Source organism: Marmota monax, unplaced genomic scaffold (assembly GCF_021218885.2).
Source record: "Marmota monax isolate L192 unplaced genomic scaffold, Marmota_monax_Labrador192_F-V1.1 WCK01_AAM20220418_F8-fsc00181, whole genome shotgun sequence".
Lineage (NCBI taxonomy): Eukaryota > Metazoa > Chordata > Mammalia > Rodentia > Sciuridae > Marmota > Marmota monax.
In genome coordinates this window covers 2807119-2827149 of record NW_026694276.1, presented here as the reverse complement: position 1 = coordinate 2827149, position 20031 = coordinate 2807119, and the positions used below count along the sequence as shown (strand labels likewise).

At 35.9% G+C, this 20031-nt stretch overlaps 1 protein-coding gene across 2 annotated transcripts in view; it reads left to right on the top strand.

Annotated features, from left to right (window-relative positions):
* Positions 1-19683, top strand: part of Prkab2 (protein kinase AMP-activated non-catalytic subunit beta 2) — a 33427-nt gene extending 13744 nt beyond the window's left edge. The window contains exon 9 of one of the 2 annotated variants that reach the window (XR_009228855.1): positions 17744-19683. The gene's annotated coding sequence lies outside the window, so the exon portion shown is untranslated. Of the gene's footprint in view, positions 1-169; positions 2476-17743 lie in introns of those variants that run through there. The other variant, XR_009228854.1, reaches the window with a different exon arrangement.
* The last annotated feature ends 348 nt before the right edge of the window (positions 19684-20031 follow it).

The following is a 20031-nucleotide window of genomic DNA, read 5'->3' as shown; positions in this document are numbered from 1 at the left end:
TGTTCTAGAAGGGGAAAAGGGAGGAAGAAAGGGAGCCTGATAACTCACCCTTTTATATTGGTTAGTTAAAGAGATAAATTATTTTCTTTAGAAGAGAGTGGTAGAATTTGAAAATGAGTGAAAGCAAAAATAAATTTTTTACCTTTTTTTTTTTTTTTTTGACCTCTAGGAATTTTGTTAAGTCATAGTTGGCAGGATAAGAAGATAGTTCTTAAAAGGTGGCTGACCCTTAACAACAGCAGTATGGTATTGTGATTGTGGGGCAAAGAAAGAAGACTAAGTTGAGGAGTAAAGGACGAAGTAACTGAAAATAATCCATTTTTATAAGAAAATTTAAATCAGACATAACCTGGTGATATATCCTTGGATCTCATTATACAAAACTTAGCGTTATGTGGAACATTTTCCCTTTGTTTCTTGTTCCTATTTGCTGCTTTAATTTTATTTGTCAGATGGACTCTACCAAAGTCTTAAGTTAAATGTTACCTAAAATACATAGGTTAGTCATTTCACTGGTATGGAGAACTTCCACACCAGAGTTAGTAGGTTGCTTTAAGTTCAGACTTGAATGGGATTTAACCACTATAGGCAACACCCCTGCAGTGCTTTTTTAGCACATGCTTGTGTAATTAACGTGTAAAAGAGTCATCCAAAAGATGTTTCTGAGAGGATCTGAGAAACCAGACTCACTCACTTTTTTTCCAGTTATTTTTAGTCCTTGTAAATCTATAGAATTTGAGAGAAAACCTTTGAAAAGTGCCAGTATTCCATGCATGCTGCTAAAATGAAGTGAAGTTTGGAAAGAAGTGATATCTCCAGACAGGATTTATAGTAATCTGGGGTGTAAATGAAGGAGAAACACTAATGATTGAATTCCCTGCTTTTATTGGGGAAATAGGGCTTTTAAAATTTTGACCTCAACTAAAAATGATATGCAATAGTCTATGTTTGTGTGTGTTTGAAATATATCCTATTCTCAGAGATTTCTACATCCTCACATTTTAGTGATTTGGGGCATGGGCTTATGAACACTATTTAACTTATTCAAACATTATTTTGGTTCATCCTTAAAGCCAAGTTCTTGCTGTCTTCTACCAGGGGCTGCTGACTCCAATTACCCATGGGATGAAGGACCTGGTAGGGATAAGGGTCTTTCAAAACTTTATGGGTCTAGGCATTTGTCTCTCCTTAAGTGGCAGTCACAACTGGAGATTGAAAAACTGATTTCTGCAGTGAACCTAAACTTTTGGAGTAAAAAGCCAAATCTTTTTAAAAATTTTAACAGAAAAGGAAGGAAGAAAAAAAAACCTCCAAGTTCGTTACTAGTATAATCCAATTATGAGCAATGGAATCCCTCCAGGATTCTCATTTGGGCCTTGTGTGATTTGTTTTTCTTACTTGTGCTTTGAAGTAAATAAGCTTCAGTAAAAAATAATTTTGTTATTGCTTTCAACATTAGATGGTGTTGACTTGAATCATGTATAGCACAGTACTTTTTGCAGTAAAATTGGTGTGAAATACTAAACAGTATGGATTTTATAGGTATCAAGTTAGATGGTCAAGGGATATCTATATTGTTAGATGTTGATGATCTTACTTATTTTCTATTCCACTTCACAGAGCACCTTACCCAGCTTGCGGTTTTAGGACAACCAAAGCTTATTGTTATTGATTAGTCCTAATCTCTGCACTGGGTCCCCTATATGAGAGTCTTGTTTGAATTTTGGTGAATTAGAGAATTTTGACTGGTATTACACTAAAGCATCTGGAAGGAGTATAGCTCTGTGTCTGTCATAAAGGAGGGATAAAGACTGTAATTTGAAGGGAATAAAATATGTGAGATCCCCCATTAAGTGGTGCTTTTAGTAACCTTTAATGCTGAGATACAGAGGCTGCTTTTCAATATTTCACAAAGGAGTGGAATACAAACAAGTATGGATTTTAAACCTTTTCTCCAAATGTAATTGTCACTGGACCCTGAATTGCCTGAAAATTATATGTAACTCATACAGAAATATGGGTTTTTCCCCATAAAACTGTTTAATAAAAGTATTACACAGCAATAATATTGAAGTTATTTACTGATTGCTGACTATATTGTCAAGATCTGTCTGCCGTGATAATCTCAGAATCTGAAGAATGTAAATTGCTAGGCAGGCACATTTGGATAAAGGGAAGAATTCATGGCTGCAGGGACATTAGTGATATCCTTCCATCTGCCACATTTTCTCCTCTTTTTGTACTGGGCAATGCCATCATTAATTGTGGGAATGCAGACTAAGTCACTGATTTGATTTTCAGCATTTTCTCTGAACTGACTGCACATTTAGCTATTATGCTGTGAAATTATCTGAGATCTTAAACCAATGATTGTCATTCCCAGGTGTACATTCATATCACTGCTGAAGATTCTGTAAACATTAATCCCCAGTCTACTACCTCCATCCCAATTAAATGGAAATCTCTGGTGTGTGATCCAGACAAGTATTTTTTAAGCTCCCCCACATGATTCTAATAAAAATTTAGGGTTTGAGGAACATTATCCTGGACTCCCCTAGCTGGCTTTCTCTGTCAAATTATATACTTTATTGTATGAAAATAGATTATATACTTCATTCTGACAGCAGATCAGATGTCCTTAAGATAAGATGGTCTTATTCGGGATTATGAGTGTAATACGATCATTCTTGGGTTTTGTCCCTTTATTTCACAGGGTTCTAACACAGCTGGCTTCTGTACTTCTCCTAAAACAACCATGCTCCCCTTTATTTAGTCCTTTAAAGATTCAACTGAGTTGAACTTTCTTAAGGGAGAGAAGAGGATGACAATGTGGGGGTGACCACAGTTTGAGAACAAGGAAGTTAATGAAGGAGTAGAGGTATGACACAGGACATGTAAGAAAACTGTGATAATAGGAATGGAGCAAAATAGTTAGCCACAAAACTCTAGTAGGCCCAGACAATGCCTGTAAACTAGAGTTAGTGGTAGATGACATGTGGACACCACCTCTGGAAGCATGCCTAAACATGGCTTAGTCACTGAAACAAAATGACGGCATGATTCCATCAAGGCCAAACTTGCATTGGCATGTGCTTTCTAAAGCATCTTTTTTCTGGTCTACTTGGCTTGGGGTCTTTTGTTATATCCCTTCTAAACCTGCCCTGCTGCTCCTGCAGTGACAAGGACCAATGACAAGTGGTTCATGGACATCCTGAATCTCTCTTTCCCTTTCCCTCTGGCCTTTGTGGTAACTTCATCCAGCAGCACATATGCACATAAGATGGTCTTATTCAGGGTATGAGTGAATAATATGATAAATTCACTGAAGATGAACTGCTCCGTGTTTTCTGTCCAGTTAGCATTTTTCGTGCATTCAGTTGCATTCTGAAGGAAGCTCCTGTCTTGAGTTTTCCTTTGTCAGAAGCCTGAGGTTCATATGCTATATATTTTAAAACCCCAAGTAGATTTCACATACTTCTTAAATATTCTTGACCTAATTGCCCTTCACTGCTGCTTCCAAAGTCCTTAATAGTGACAGTTTATGAGAAGATCAGGTAAGCAAGCATACCTGAAAGAGTGAAGATTACTTCAGACCTGTGTACCTGGATCTTATGGGGGTGGTGGGGGAATTCTGATTTCCAGATATTGATAACTCAAAACTGTGACCCTACATTGATAACTCAAAACTGTGACCCTACATTTCTATCTTCTTGTTTTCAGGGATTTTTGTTATCAATTGAAAAGTTCTAGTTCTGTTCACAATTACAAGTTGGGGATTAGAACTGAGTAGTGGCATGGGTGTTGTTCTTAACAAGGCCTCAGAAAATAAGAGAAAGGGAATTGGGACAGGCTGAGGACATTTTAAATACACAATGTTTGGAAATGTTTGTGATAACTTGAAGGTAGTGTTTTTCTCCTTCAGTTAGCAGAGCTGCATTCTCTAGATTGTCTGGGAGGGTGATTTACAGTTAGAATATCTGTAGATGAAGTAAAAGGAGTTGACAATCCAGAGATCCACCAGATCAAGAGCTAGTCTGAACTCAGAGAATTCTGAGGCATAGCTTCTTAATTTTAGTTGCAGCAGAGAACTGTGGTAGCAACTAAAACTAGATGAACTAAAAGTTCAGGAGAAAAGGTAGCACTGTCCAAAGTGAACTGAGATCAATAGTCATTTTATCCTTTGGGGCCATTTGCTGATTATGTGCCTGGGCTGTGGATTGACCTTTGCCTAGCCAGAGGGTATCTGATGAGGTAAACAATAAAGCTCCTAGCAGTATTATGAGCTAATAGAGGGGCGAGTTGGGGGACTTCAGATGTGCAGCTGGTTTTTCCCCAGAGGACACTTACTAAATGGGAAGTGCAAGAGACACCATAAAGCTTATAAAAAGACTAAAATTTCTCAAAGATGTATAATGCTAAGGTCATAAAGACTAACTAAAGCTAGGGGACTCAACTGAAGCATATGGTTCTAAAACATTTGCCAAGCACTGAAGTAAGGCAAAGTATTATAACTAAAGAGCTTTTCAAACATTTTTTGGAGGAGCAAACAATACTAGAACAAAACTCAAGGATACAAAAATATCCAGCTCTCAACAAGGTAAACAGCTACAATGATTGACAGCCAACCAAAAATTATTAGGAAGGCTTCTAGGCAAGATGGAGTAACATGAACTGGATTTACCCTTCCACCAAAAACAATATTTCAGACACTGTATGAACCAATAGTTTTCAGACATTGTCTTAGTCTATTTGTGCAGTAATAACAGAATACTTGAAATTCAGAAATTTGTAAAGAAGCCGGGTGTGGTGATGCATACCTGCAGTCCCAGCAATCCTGGAGACTGAGGCAGGAGGATCACCAAGTTTGAGCCAGTCTCTAAGTTGGTGAGGCCCTAAGCAGCTTAGTGAGACTGTTTCAAATTTTAAAATTTATTTTTTTTTAATTTTTTTTATTGTTGGTTGTTCAAAACATTACATAGTTCTTGATATATCATATTTCACACTTTGATTCAAGTGGGTTATGAACTCCCATTTTTACCCCGTATACAAATTGCAGAATCACATCAGTTACACATCCATTGATTTACATATTGCCATACTAGTGTCTGTTGTGTTCTGCTGCCTTTCCTATCCTCTACTATCCCCCCTCCCCTCCCCTCCCCTCTTCTCTCTCTACCCCCTCTACTGTCATTCATTTCTCCCCCTTGTATTATTTTCCCCTTTCCCCTCACTTCCTCTTGTATGAAATTTTGTATAACCCTGAGGGTCTCCTTCCATTTCCATGCAATTTCCCTTCTCTCTCCCTTTCCCTCCCACCTCTCATCCCTGTTTAATGTTAATCTTCTTCTCATGCTCTTCGTCCCTACTCTGTTCTTAGTTACTCTCCTTATATCAAAGAAGACATTTGGCATTTGTTTTTTAGGGATTGGCTAGCTTCACTTAGCATAATCTGCTCTAATGCCATCCATTTCCCTGCAAATTCTATGATTTTGTCATTTTTTAATGCAGAGTAATACTCCATTGTGTATAAATGCCACATTTTTTTTTTTATCCATTTGTCTATTGAAGGGCATCTAGGTTGGTTCCACAGTCTTGCTATTGTTAATTGTGCTGCTATGAACATCTATGTAGCAGTGTCCCTGTAGCATGCTCTTTTTAGGTCTTTAGGGAATAGACCAAGAAGGGGAATAGCTGGGTCAAATGGTGGTTCCATTCCCAGCTTTCCAAGAAATCTCCATACTGCTTTCCAAATTGGCCGCACCAATTTGCAGTCCCACCAGCAATGTACAAGTGTACCCTTTTCCCCACATCCTCGCCAGCACTTGTTGTTGTTTGACTTCATAATGGCTGCCAATCTTACTGGAGTGAGATGGTATCTTAGGGTGGTTTTGATTTGCATTTCTCTGACTGCTAGAGATGGTGAGCATTTTTTCATGTACTTGTTGATTGACTGTATGTCCTCCTCTGAGAAGTGTCTGTTCAGGTCCTTGGCCCATTTGTTGATTGGGTTATTTGTTATCTTATTGTTTAATTTTTTTGAGTTCTTTGTGTACTCTAGATATTAGGGCTCTATCTGAAGTGTGAGGAGTAAAAATTTGTTCCCAGGGTGTAGGCTCCCTATTTACCTCTCTTATTGTTTCTTTTGCTGAGAAAAAACTTTTTAGTTTGAGTAAGTCCCATTTGTTGATTCTAATTATTAACTTTTGTGCTATGGGTGTCCTATTGAGGAATTTGGAGCCGGACCCCACAGTATGTAGATCTTAGCCAACTTTTTCTTCTTTCAGACGCCATGTCTCTGATTTGATATCAAGCTTCTTGATCCATTTTGAATTAACTTTTGTGCATGGTGAGAGAAAGGGATTCAGTTTCATTTTATTGCATATGGATTTCCAGTTTTCCCAGCACCATTTGTTGAAGATGCTATCCTTCCTAAAAAAGGTACCAAAAAAAAAAAAAAAAACACATATAGAAAGATTTAATTACTACAGTTCTGGAGACTGGGAAGTCAAGATCAAAGGGCTAGTACCTGACTAGGGCCTTTGTGTTATGTCATCCCATGTGATGTCAACCTTTTATAATAAACCCACTCCCACAATAACAGTAGCAGTCCATTAATGAGGCAGAATCTTCATGGCCTAATCACCTCTTAATTTTACTATAATGGGATTTAACTTTGTAACACATACTTTTTTGGGAGATACATTCAAACTACCCTAGTTATTTAATATCAAGCAATAAAGAATGATGACCTTTGAAATATGGGAAACAAATGAAGTGAGCCCTTTAACTTCTCAGCTTACTACCCTGAGAGTTATGACTGGAAAACTGAATTTCCAGCCTAATGAACTGCCTAAGTTGAGGACATGGAGTACAGAACAGAAGGGTTTTCCATTAGTAGTAAGGAACTATTAGCTCAAGACTAGATGTGGATAGTACGCAGAATAATGGCCCTTCAAAGATATTTTTGTGTTAACTCCCAGAATCTACAGTTATGTTAGCTTATATGACAAAAGGTAACTAAGATTGTAAATGGAATTAAGGTCAACTGACCTTGAAATGGGGAGTTTGCCCTGGATTATTTAGTTGGACCTAACTATAAGTGGAAAAAGCTTTGAGTGATGTGATATGAAAAGAACTTGACTTGTTTACTGGCTTTGAAGTTGGAAAATGAGGGCCATGAACCAAGCCATGTAGGTGGCCCCTGGGAGCTAGAAATTAAGGAAATGGATTTTCTCTTTGAGCCTCCAGGAAAGAGGGGCTTTAATTTAACCCAGGGAGACCCATTTTGGAGTTAGGAACCAAAGCAACATAGGATGATTTGTGTTATTTTAAGCCACTGGATTTGATGTAATTTGTCACAGTAGTCATAGAAAACTAATACAAAATCTAAATCTTAAAATGCTGAGTCATATAGATTAAGTTATTTCCACAAGTGTATCCCAGAACAAAGCTCAAAGATATTTACAGAAAACAAAAAATACCTAGCATCAAACAAGACAAAATTTATAATATCTGATATCCAATAAAAAATTATGAAGCATTCAAAAATAGGAAAATTAAACCATAATGAGAAAAAAATAACTGAAAAATGACTCAAAACTTACAGAGAACAGACACAGCAGACAATGGATATTGAAAGGTAAAATTTCTTTGACGTATTTGGAAAGATAGTATGTCCACATACATATATATTTATATCACTTGAGCTTCAGAGATTAGAACTACAAATCATGAGAGGAAAAATAGATAGACATTGCAAAACAACACAAGCCAGTCAAAATGAAACAAACAATAAAAAAGGCTCTCAAAGATGAACAGTGCAGGGCTGGGTTGTGGCTCAGTGGCAGAGTGCTTAGCCTAGCATGTGTGAGGCTCTGGGTTCAATCCCTGGCACCACATAAAAATAAACAAAATAAAGATATTGTGCCCATATACAACTAAAAAAAATGAACAGTGCAGGGGATTCAAGATGGCAGGCTGGAGGAAGGCTGTATTCCTTGTTCCACGGACAGAGATTCAAGCAGCAGGAATAGGTTGGTGAAAGAGGGGTTTCATTGTAACTCAATATTGGGCAATCTAAGTGTCTTAGAGACTCAGAAAATTGGATACATTAAACAAAGAAAAAGATTACATTGTTGATTGCAGCGCTGGCTCAACATTGAGGGAGGGATAATGCTGAGAAACAAACAGATTTAGTACGGAAAATTATGAGATCCAAAAAGCAGCCTACCTTTAGCTAATCCAGAGGCTGCGCCGTACATGGTGTATATCAACTTGCCCCAGAGAGCTGAAGCAGGAGCCATCTTGAGGACGCCATGCTTCAGCAGCTGTGGCAGGAGCTGGGAGATCTGAACAAATGCTGCTATGTTACTATCGGGTACTGGGTTCCTGGTTCAGCAAAGAATTGAAGAACAGGACACAGAAATAGCAAGCACAAAGTAGGTTTATTGTAAAAACAACAGAAATACAGAGACTTCTCTGAAAAGAAGGGGTCCCAGAGCTGGGAATCCACTGGGGTTGTTTGGCCTGTTCTTTTTATGGTCTCTGGAGTTTCCTTCTTATGTCCTCCCCTAATGTGGTCCTCACTATTATTGATTGGTGCCCTCTCTGTCCATGTGTCTCTTTTAGTTTTCCTGTTTAACAATCCTCAACCTCTTGCTTAGGAGCAGAGAGGATATTTTACACAGGGGGATTCAAGTCGAAATTCGAAAGGGAGCCCAACTCACTTTCCCCTTTGAGCCTGGTGGCTTGCACAATCAGCTGAAGCAGGTTAGGAATTTGAACAAGTAGGTGTATAAGCTCAAGGACCAGCCCAGCAAGCCTGGAATGGTTGTAACCATGGGCAGTAGAGGGGTGAGGAATTGGCGTCCCTGTCCTTTGAGTGGAGACTCCCGGGATCCAGACTCCCAAAAGTAGAGATTCAGTAACTGCTGGTCTCTACACATATGTTGATCTAATTTCTCCAGAGTAGTCACTACCCCTAAGGCCTGAGTAGACCTTAGCTGTGCCTGCAAGAACTTCACTCTTAGAACTCTGCTGTGGCTACAACCTGGGAGTAGAGCGACCTGGTCTATGTAGACAAAACTCCAGCTGACAGGACCTCCCATCCCATCCTACCTCATACTGGTGAGAAGGGAAGCAAAGAATTTTTGAACTCCAACTGGCAACTTAGTGAGTAATGCAAAAAGAAGAAGGGTTTAACAACCCTTGGTCCTTATGCTCATGCTCAATACATAGTTCATGAACAAATGGAAAGAAGGACACTTGGGCATAGACAGTGAATACATATTCTGACAATTTTGACCACCTCAGTGGAATCAATGCCTTAATATTTCATTAAGAATTTCTTTTGTGTGTGTGTTTTGGGTCAATTGTTTCATGGACATATATACATGCACATTTTTTTTTCTCATTTGTAGCATTTTTAAAAATATAGTTATTTTTACTTGCCCTGTCTTTTGGGGTCAAGGTTTTGAATAGAGTATTTTGGTTTTGTTTTTCAGTTGTTTGTTCCTCTTTTTCTCTGTTAACAGCCAAATTCTATTGTTCTTTCATTCTTTCTTTAATTTTTTTACTTCTAGTTTTTTCTCCTTACATATAACCATCTGCCTCTTTTATCCAAGTCTAGTAGAGGAAGGAGGAGGGGAGAGGAAGAGGCTGGGAAGGAAAAGGGGGATCATGAAATAAACTTGTTTTTCATGCATGTATGAATTTGTCAGGATGAACCCAACTATTGTGTATAACCGTAAAGCTATAATAAAAATAAATAAATAAATTGAAAAAGAAAGAACAGTATATCAGTGAATTGTGCAAAAACTTCATGTGGCATAATAATTGGTATTATGGTTTGAATGTATGTCCTTCATGTTGTATCTTAATCCCCATTATAGTAGTAAGAGTTGGAGCTTTTCAAGAGGAGATTGGATCTTGAGGACTGTTCTCTCATGAATGGGATTAAGGCCTTTATAAAAGAGGCAGAGTACAGCCTTTCTTGCCCTTCTGTGTCTAGACACCATCTTGGAAGCAGGAAGTAGCCCTCATCAGATATAAATGCCAGTACCTTGATCTTGAGCTTCCCATTCTCCAGAATAGGAAGAAATAAATTTTAAATCCCCTAATCTGTGGTATTTTGTTGTAGCAGCACAAATGGAGTTAGACAGTTTGAATACCCTAAATACATGAAAGAAATGGAACTGAAAAAATATTTGGAGAAGTGGTGGCCAGAATTTTCCAAAATTTGATGATAACTGTAAAGCCACAGATCTGAGTAGCTCAATAAGTCTCAAATAAGCAAATAAAATCATGGAAAGAACCCTAAGGCAATTAAATCATAATCCAATTTCTTAAAGCCTTATAAAAAGAAAGTTTTAAAATCAGTTTGAGGAAAAATAACTAGTTATGTACAAAGAAATAAAGATTAAGGAGGATAGCAGATTTGTCATACAAACAGTTATAAGCTAGAACAGATGAAGCAATATCTTTTAAAGTACTGGAAGGAAAAACAAAACCCTGCAACCTAAAACTATTTACCTGGTGAAAATGTGTTTCAAAAAAGGAAGGTGATTAAGGATTTTTTTCTACATTAAAATGCTAAAAGAGTGGTTTCTGCTTCTGAAGGATGGAATAGACTTACTTTACTCTTCCCACTAAATAAAACTTAGACCCTGGACATAATATATTCAATAAATATAAGGAGACTGAAAGATGGAGAGGAAAGACTGACCGACAGGGACCCCAGGACACAAAAATGACATAGTAATTAGTTTCCTGTTCTCTTTAATCCATGAACTGGGAAAGGGGACACCTCGCAGGACATAGAGGCCAAGTAACATTTGAACCCCTCCCCTGCTGAGGAATAGGATGGGGTAGAAACTGGTATAGAGCTAGAACTTCCCACCATTGTCCAGAAGTAATAAGAAGCTTCCACTTCTTGGATGTTAGGCTGAGTAGGTACCTGGATTTCTACCCCACTACCTCCTGGCAGTATGAGCTAAAACCTTCACTGTTCCTGTTAGACATTGTCAGAAGAAAATAATGCCAATAGAAGTTAGTTTAAAAAAGTTTAAATAGGGGCAGGGTTGCGGGTCAGCAGTAGGGCGCTTGTCTAGGTTGCATGAAGCTCTGGGTTTGATCCCCAACACCACATACAAATAAATAAAGGTATTGTGTCCATCTACAACTAAAAAATATTTTTTAAAAAATAGGATTCAGAGTTTAATGACACAATGCCCCTAATTTCCAGGTTTCAATTTAAAAGAAAATCACTTGTCATATCAAGGCCAGGAAGAGTTCAACTTGAATGAGAAAAGCAAGTAATATATGACAAAAATAAATTGACACAAGTGTTAGAATTACCTGATGAGTTTATGACATTTGTCACTAAATGGATGGATCTGTAGACCATCTTGCTAAGTGAAATAAGTCAGTCCCCAAAAACCAAAGGTCAAATGTTTTCACTGATATGTGGAAGTTAAACCGCAACAAGGAGGTGAGAAGGAGTGAAGGAAAGAGAGGAGGAATAGGAATAGGAAAGACAGTAAAATAAATCTAACATTATTTTCCTGTGAACATATAGGAAAATACCAATGTGTCTACTCACAAGAGTGGGGTTCTGATTAGAATAAGATATATTCCATGCTTGTATAATTTAATCAAAATAGATTCTACTGTTATGTATAACTAAGAAGAACCAATAAAAATATTACCTGATGAGGAGCAAATAAACATGCTTCATTAAGCATATTTCTAACACACTAAAACAATGAGCTCATCAAAGAAATAGAAAAATCTCAGCAAATGAAAAAAAAATTAGATTTGAAAAATAACCAAAATAAAATCTCACTAAATTGGTCTGACAGTGGAATGGAGGAAACAGAAAGGAATCAGTCAACTGGAAATTAGAACAAATTAATTACCCAATGTAAACAAAAGAAAAATAGACCAAGCAAAAATGAACAAAACCTCAGAGAACTGTGGGTCTGTAATAAAAAATTAACAGTCTTATCATTAGAGTCCTGGAAGAAGAGAAGAAAAAGGGCAGAGCTTAAAAAATACTCAAAGAAATTTGGGCTGAAAACTCCTCAAATTTGATGGAAGACATCATGAACCTACAGATTCGAGAAGGTGAGCAAACCCCACACAGGATAAACCCAAAGAAGTACACACTCAACACACATTATAGTCAAATTTATGAAAACTAAAAAAAGAAAATCTTGAAAGCAGTGAGAGAGAATTGGCCCTTATAGAGAAAAACAGTTTGAATGATAAGGAATTTCTCATTTAAAAAAAAAAATGGAGGCTAGAAGGAAGTGGCAAAACATTTTTCAGGTGCTTAAAAGAACTCAACCTCGAATTGTATATCTAGTAAAAATATCACTATATTCCATACATTTTTATATGTTTTTAATTTTAGATCATAGTTAGTTTCAAATTTTCTTGTTATTTCTTCTTTGCGGTTTATTTAGAGGTATTGTATTTATTTTCCAAATATTTGAGGATTTTCCATATATTCTGTGTTATTGACTTTTAATTTAATTCCATTGTGTGGCCACAAAATATATAAACCCATTTAGAATTATTGAGACTTGTTCTGTGGAGTAAAAATATGATCTAACTTGGTAAATGTTTCATGTGCCATTAAAAAGAATATATGTCTGCCCCTCTGCCTAGAGTATTCTCTAAATGTCAATCAAGAATTTTGTTTGCTAGCTTTGTTTCCCCTATTTTTTAGTGCAGGAGATTGAACCCAGAGCTTTGCTGGACAAGCATTCAGCCACTGAGCTATCCCCACAAGCACCTATTCCAGTCTACTATTTCCCTAATGATAATCTGCTTGCTTGTTCTTTCAGTTATTGAGAGAGTTGCTGAAATCTATGATTGTAGACTTGTCTAATTCTTCTTGCAGTTCAGTCATTTTTGCTTTGTATATTTTGAAATTCTGTCAGTGTTTAAACCTTCAGAACTTTTATGGATTCTTAATAAACTGACCCAATTATCAGTTTGAAATTAGCCTCTTTAACCCTTGTAATATTTCTTGTTCTGAAATCTATTTTGTTAGATATTAATGTAGTCACTTCAGCTCTTTTTAGATTGGTGTCACCATGGTATATCTTTTTCCATCCCTAGACTTTTAATCTATATATACCTTAGTATTTAAGGTGAGCCAGGCACAGTGTAATACCAGTGGCTCAGGGGGCTGAGACAGGAGGATTGGGAGTTCAAAGCCAGCTTCAGCAAAGGTGAAGTGCTAAGCAACTCAGTGAGACCCTGTCTCTAAAAAAATACAAAATAGGGCTCAGGGTGTGACTCAGTGGTTGAGTGCCTCTGAGTTCAATCCCTGGGACCCTACCCCTCCAAATAAAAGTATTTAAGGTGAGTTTCTAGAGATTGAGTGCAGGCATAAGCACTGTCAGTTTTTGGAGAATTTGACAAACTGATTGTAAAATTTATATGGAAATTCAAAGGATTGAGAATAGCTGATCACACTGAATAAACCACAAAGTTGGAAGACTAACACTAATGAATTTGAAGTCTTATTATTAAACTACAAAGAGTGTGATATTGGACTAAAGATAAATAGAGCAATGGGAGTTCAGAAATAGAGCTATACACCTATGGTTAGTTGATTTTCAACAAAAGTCCTAAGATAATTCAGTGGAAAAAGATAATCTACTCAATGAATACTACTAGAAAAACTGGACAGCCACTAGGAAAAACAAAAACAAAACTAGTTTTTTCCTTGTACCAATAAAAAATGTATTCAAGATTTGTAATAGACCTAATTATGCTAAAACCATAAAATTTCTAGAAGAAAACAGGAGACAATTTTAGTGGCCTTCAGTTTGGTAATGACTTTTGTAAATATTCCTTAAATAAAACACAAAAGCATAAACTATCAAAGAAAAAAATTAATAAATTTGATTTCATAAAATTAGAAACTTTTGCCTTTAATAGGACATTCATAAAAATGATAAATGACAGACTGGGAGAAAATATTCATCAAACATATTTACAAAATGCTCTAATATAGAAAACATAAAGGTTTCTTTCAACTAAATAATAAGAATATAATGAGCACAAATAAAAGTGGGCAAAAGATATGAATAAATCTTGCATCAATGAACATACACTAATAGAAAATAAGCATTTGGAAAGGTGCTAAATATCATTAGTCACTGGAAGATTGGAAATTAAGACTACAATGATATACTAGTATGTTCATACTGGAATGGGAAAAAATTTAAATACCTGTATGATTCCAGAATTCAAATTAATGATTATCTTGGGATGATGGTATGAATGGTTGGGATAGAAAAGAGGGAGAGATGTATTAAAGGGTGCTAGGAAATTTTAGAGGACGATGGATATGTTTATTATTTTGATTATATTAGTGGATCACAAGTATAAACATGTTAAAATATCAAATGTACACTTTAAATATATGTAGTTAATTATATGTCAGATATACCTCAATAAAGCTGAAATATGTTAAGAAGTAAAAATATTTTCATACAGACAAAAATTAAGAAAACTCAACATCAGCAAGGGACATTACAAAATATGAATTAAAAGTAATTTTTATTAAAGAATAAAAACAATCCTAATTGAAAACATGAGAGTTCACAATGGAGGAAAGAAGACTGGGCAAAAGATTTTAGGGACTTTAGAAATATACAGTATAAGTAGAACTAAATATGATTTTGCCAACAATATTGCAAAATGTACAAGTGAGTAAAGAGAGTTACAGTTGTCTAAGATTCTAGCAATGTTGTGAAAGTAATCATCTGCAAAAGAATAAAATAAATCTTAGAATGCATGCTATTTGTAAGGTAAGCTCTCGAAGTATGGTGAATATTAATAACTTATTAGGGAAAAAACATAAAATATTTAATCCAGAAGAAAGCAAAGAAGGAGGGGGGAAGGATTATGAAACAGATTGCATATGCCGAAAACAATAAAGAGGTAGATATAAACTCAGCTATAGCAATTATTAATTACCAACAAACTAAGTTTTCAATTAAAAGATTACCAGATCAGGTAAGAAAAAAATCCTCTCCTTGAGAATATAAAGATGTTTGTTTAATTCAAGTCTATTGGTTAAGAAAATAACTTCACCTATGTGCTCAGGGAAAGGAAAACAGTATTATAGGGCTGGGGATGTGGCTCAAGCGGTAACGCGCTTGCCTGGCATGTGCCGGATGCTGGTTTGATCCTCAGCACCACATAAAAATAAAATAAAGATGTTGTGTCCACTGAAAACTGAAAAATAAATATTTTTAAAAAATTCTCTCTCTCTCTCTCTCTCTCTCTCTCTCTCTCTCTCTCTAAGAAAAAAAAAAAAAACAGTATTATAGAGTTTATGATTTTCCTGGAAATACTTTCTCATTCTCAGCAGAATGTACTCTTGTTTCTAGAATCAGACACAGTAAATAGGAGAGCCAAAAGAAGAGTGATTAATTTATCATGTTCCTCAGAGAGGCAAAGCAGTTTTGTTTTTATGGTAGGAATCAGTAGCCTTGGATTTTTGCCTCAACTCTATCCTACAGAAAATGGATAGTGAAAGGCAGTCTGTATATACTCTAAGCAAGAATCTTCACTACAACCTTATAGAATGTAGAGTATCTTTCAGAAGATTCTTGAGATAAGAATGCATGGAATTAAAAGGCATCCAAATTAGAAATGAAGATGTGAAATTATCTATGTTCGTAGATGCCAGAATCTTATATGTAGAAAACCTTAGGAACACACGCGCACGCACACACACACACACACACACACACAATAAACCTGTTAGAACATAAACTAAACAAAATGTCAGGATACAAAATTAATCCATAAAAATCAGGGTGTTTTTATACCCCAACAATGAACAAAAAAAAAGGAAAATATTCCATTGACAACAGCATCAAAAAGTATAAAATACTTGGGAATTAATCATAAAGGTGAAGGACTTGTACAATGAAAACTATAAGTATTGCTGAAAGAAATGAAACACAAATAAGTGGAAAGCCATTTCATGTTCATGGATTAAAACCTTTATTTTTGCTAAGATGTCAATGCTACCCAAAGTGAGAGATAGATTTAATGCAATCCCTATCAAAACTCTAACATTTTTTTTTAGAAATAGAAAAATACGTCCTACATTTATATGGAATCTCAAGGGACTCAGGATAATATTGAAAAAGAAGAATAAATTTATAAGAATCACATTTCCCAATTTCAACATTTATTACAAAGCTACAGTAATCAAAAGAGTGTGGCATAGATACTACAACAGATACATAGAATTAAAAGTCCAGAAATAAATCATTGTGTATATAGTCAAAGATTTTTAAGGAGCTCTCAGTCCACGAATCATGATTTACCAAAAGATATGAAAAGTGCTATACAGAAACAGGAATTTAAAATGGAGGTTTCATAAAAAGAAGTGAGCAGTAGTGTCTGAAAGATGACTTTGAAAAGTTAATTAACAAATATGCTTCTATACTTGAAGATAAATTAATAAAACACCCCAGGGGAAATGTGGAAGCTGTTCAGAGTTAACATGAATTAGAGTTTGAACTATTTGTAGGGAAAAAAGAAATATGTCCTGAACTTGCAGAACTTTAAATCAATGAGCACAACTATTCAAAAGAAACCTCTGTTTAGAGGAGATACAAAGCATTTATACTGTCAGATCTAGGAATGTCCCAAGAAAGATCCTGCAGTTATATATAATCAAAATAGAGTTGAAATACTTTCCAGAAGGTATGTTTTTTTTTTTACAGTTATTGAAGCTGTTCAACAGAAATATGAGAATTTTGGGCTTAAATGTGTGGAAGTCATATTGCTTTGGATCTGCTGGTAGCAGGCCCGCCCTGGCCCCTGGGGACTCAACCCCCAGTTCTTTGTTATGCATGTCAATGTGGCCAGCTCACAAGGCCTTGACGCAGGCTTTCGGTTCCCTGTTTATCTGCCTCGAGCATATGTGTCTCTGGGGAACATCTTGACCTGTTCGAGCCTCCTGATAGGGGACGGTGACGTGACTGTAACCCAAGGACGCAGTTATTACTCTTCCCTCCTCACTTTTGAGTAATTTCCCGCAGCTGTTAAAAGATATATAAGGGGAACAAATTGGGCAATAAAGGGCAAGCACGCTTCCTCCTGGATGAAGAACCTTGGTGTCCTGTGTATTCTTAACCCCACCGTCCTTCGCCGGACTCGGCTCCGTTAGCCGGACACGGCAGGATCTAAAACAAAAAATGAAAAAGAACAACATAAAATATATTCACTGGAAAGCTAATTAAATAAAGAGTTTATCAATTTTATAGGTTGAAATAAGAGAAAGAAATCAACATTCTCTGAAAACTGTTGAAGACACTGTGGATCATTCAGCCTGTGGTTTCAAAAGCTCTTGTGTATTACATTTCATAGCTGCATGATTGAACTCATTGGCTTGTGGCTTACTAAATACCCAATCTTATTGAAACTGAATCTCTACCCATGAGGCAGTTATATGTGGGGGCAGAGATGATAGCATTTTATCTATATGCTGTTCCAAGCAAGGATTACTTATAATTTGTCATAACTTAATGATTTAATTGAGATAAGTCTCCAGAGTATCATTGATTGAATTCTTATGAATTTGTTTTTGTGTATATCTCTATAGATAACTTGCACTCTTGACCATGCTGAATTATAATATCTAATTGTCCAAAGCCATTCAGTCTTATCATACATAGTGATCTTTACTTTTCTCTTACAGAGAACCCCTTCTACACAGATCAGAAACTGAGATGTCTGAAACATCAAAAGAACCTTAGTCAAAGATTGTATCCACTATTCTTAACTCTTAATAATATAAGAAATGGACTCATGTGAACAACTTCCCAGTATAATATAGCATCTTGTTTCAGATACTTGTCAGACTATATATAACTGATGGCATCAGGATTTCTCCAACTTTTTTTTTTAATCCAAAAGCTGAAGACTTTGGGGAAGTAGATTCTTTACCCAAGACCTATAAACTATAAATTAATTACTAAGCTAAATGGATCAAAATAACTAATCAAACTGTGGCTAATGCTTTTTAATGTATATGAGAAACTCCCTTTCTTTTTATGTATTACAAATGTTTAATTTAGCAGAATTTGTACAAATTAGAATGAAACATTGTTTAATAGTTTTCTGTGTCAACTGATCCTAGGGTTATGAAAAAACCCAAGATCTTAATATAGGTTATAAGCTAATTAATTACCAATAGTTGTTCATAAATAACTGGTTGGTCTAAAAAATTTCTCAGAAAAAAAAATTAAATGGCTAAACATAATGCAAAGTGCATTTATTAAGATCTTTTACTTTTCATGATCCTGTAGTTACTTACAAATATACAGAATCCTTAGTCTTCCTACCATAGCTGTTACAGTTTGGAGTCAGAATGTCTCTCAAAGGCTCATATATTAAAGGTTGTGTTCCTGATACAGCAGTATTCAGAGACAGGCCTTTTGTGAAGTGGTTGGATCATGAGGCCCTAACCTCGTCAGTGAATTAATCTATTGATGGATTAGGAGTGGTAGAAGCTGTAGGAGGTAGAGCCTAATTGGAAGAAGTAGGTGACTTGGGGTATGCCACTGGAACGGTATATCTTGTCTCTGGCCCCTTTTTCACTGTCTCCCTCTGCTTCCCAGCCACCATGAGGTGAGCTGCCTTCTCCACCACATGCTTCTGCCACCATGATACTCTTCCTTGCCTCAGGCCCAGAAACAGTGGAGCCAGCTGGCCGTAGATTGAAACCTCTGAAACAAAGAGCCAAAATAATTCTTTCCTCCTCTAAATTGATTTTCTCAGGTATTTTGTCACAGCAACAGAAAACTAAAACAATAACATAATTAAATATATTATATCTATGACCACGCCACAAATCTTAAGTATTTAATTTGGCATGAAAGCTAATAAGGAAAAAGAGCTATGCTTCATCTATAGAAATGATGCCCACCAGGTCATATCATGAAAATGGTCTCTTACCTGGCATATGACAGAATCCCAGACTTACAGATAGTAAAAGCTTTCTTCCTACTGGCTTACAACATTGAAAATGTGAGGACTGGGGTTGGGGGAGGAGCCTTATGGTTTTAGGTGAAACAGATAAATCCTGGTACATACTGATTCTGAATCCTTAATCTTAGTAAAACTGAAAATAAAATACTGCTTTCACCCCAAACAGTAAATTATAACCTATAGACTTTACAAAGCTTCCAAAAAGAAGCTAATTCTTAGTCCATAGTATCTAGTTATATTGCCTATGTATTAACAAGGATGTTTATGTGCATAATTAGCATTTCTTTTATATTTATATAAATAAAATTTGTCAAATAAAAATTAAAAATAATTATATTGAACCCAGAAAATTGCTAGGAACTTAGGAGAATGAAACCATGCCTCAGGAGTAAATCTTCAGCTACAGGGAGGAACTAGGGTACCAAAACTAAAATTTGGTAATGGTAATTACATGAATAATCATGTAAACCATGTTCTACAATAAAATAAACAAATAAATAAATAAATAAACATAGTTAAAACTCAAGGTAAATAAAAAACATTAGGTTCATCCAGTTTATCACTGGTCTCCTAAAATAAAAACCTGAATGTTGCTTATAAGCTTGGATTCTTAAATAAAGACAGCCTTATTACTTCTTTTATGATTACTAACTGATATTCTTCTATACAGTAATTTTCCCTCTTCCATCTTTTCCATAAGGATGCTACATGGATACCACTGTGTGTATATAGATGAATATTATATGGAATCCTTTTTTATTCTATATCTTGCAATACTTTATAGCTTTTATTATTTTTGATGTTCTAGTAGTCTTTGATTTGACTAGAGGGACTTCTTGTAGTTGGCTTCTCTGACTTTAGGAAATGTCCCTATTAGTTTTTGGGCACAAGAAAATGTTCAAAGCTCACCTTGCAATTTTAGTTCCCCAACCTCAAAGCACACTTTTTTTTTTAAGATAAGGAATCTTACTTTCCTTTAGTGGGAAATGGTATTCA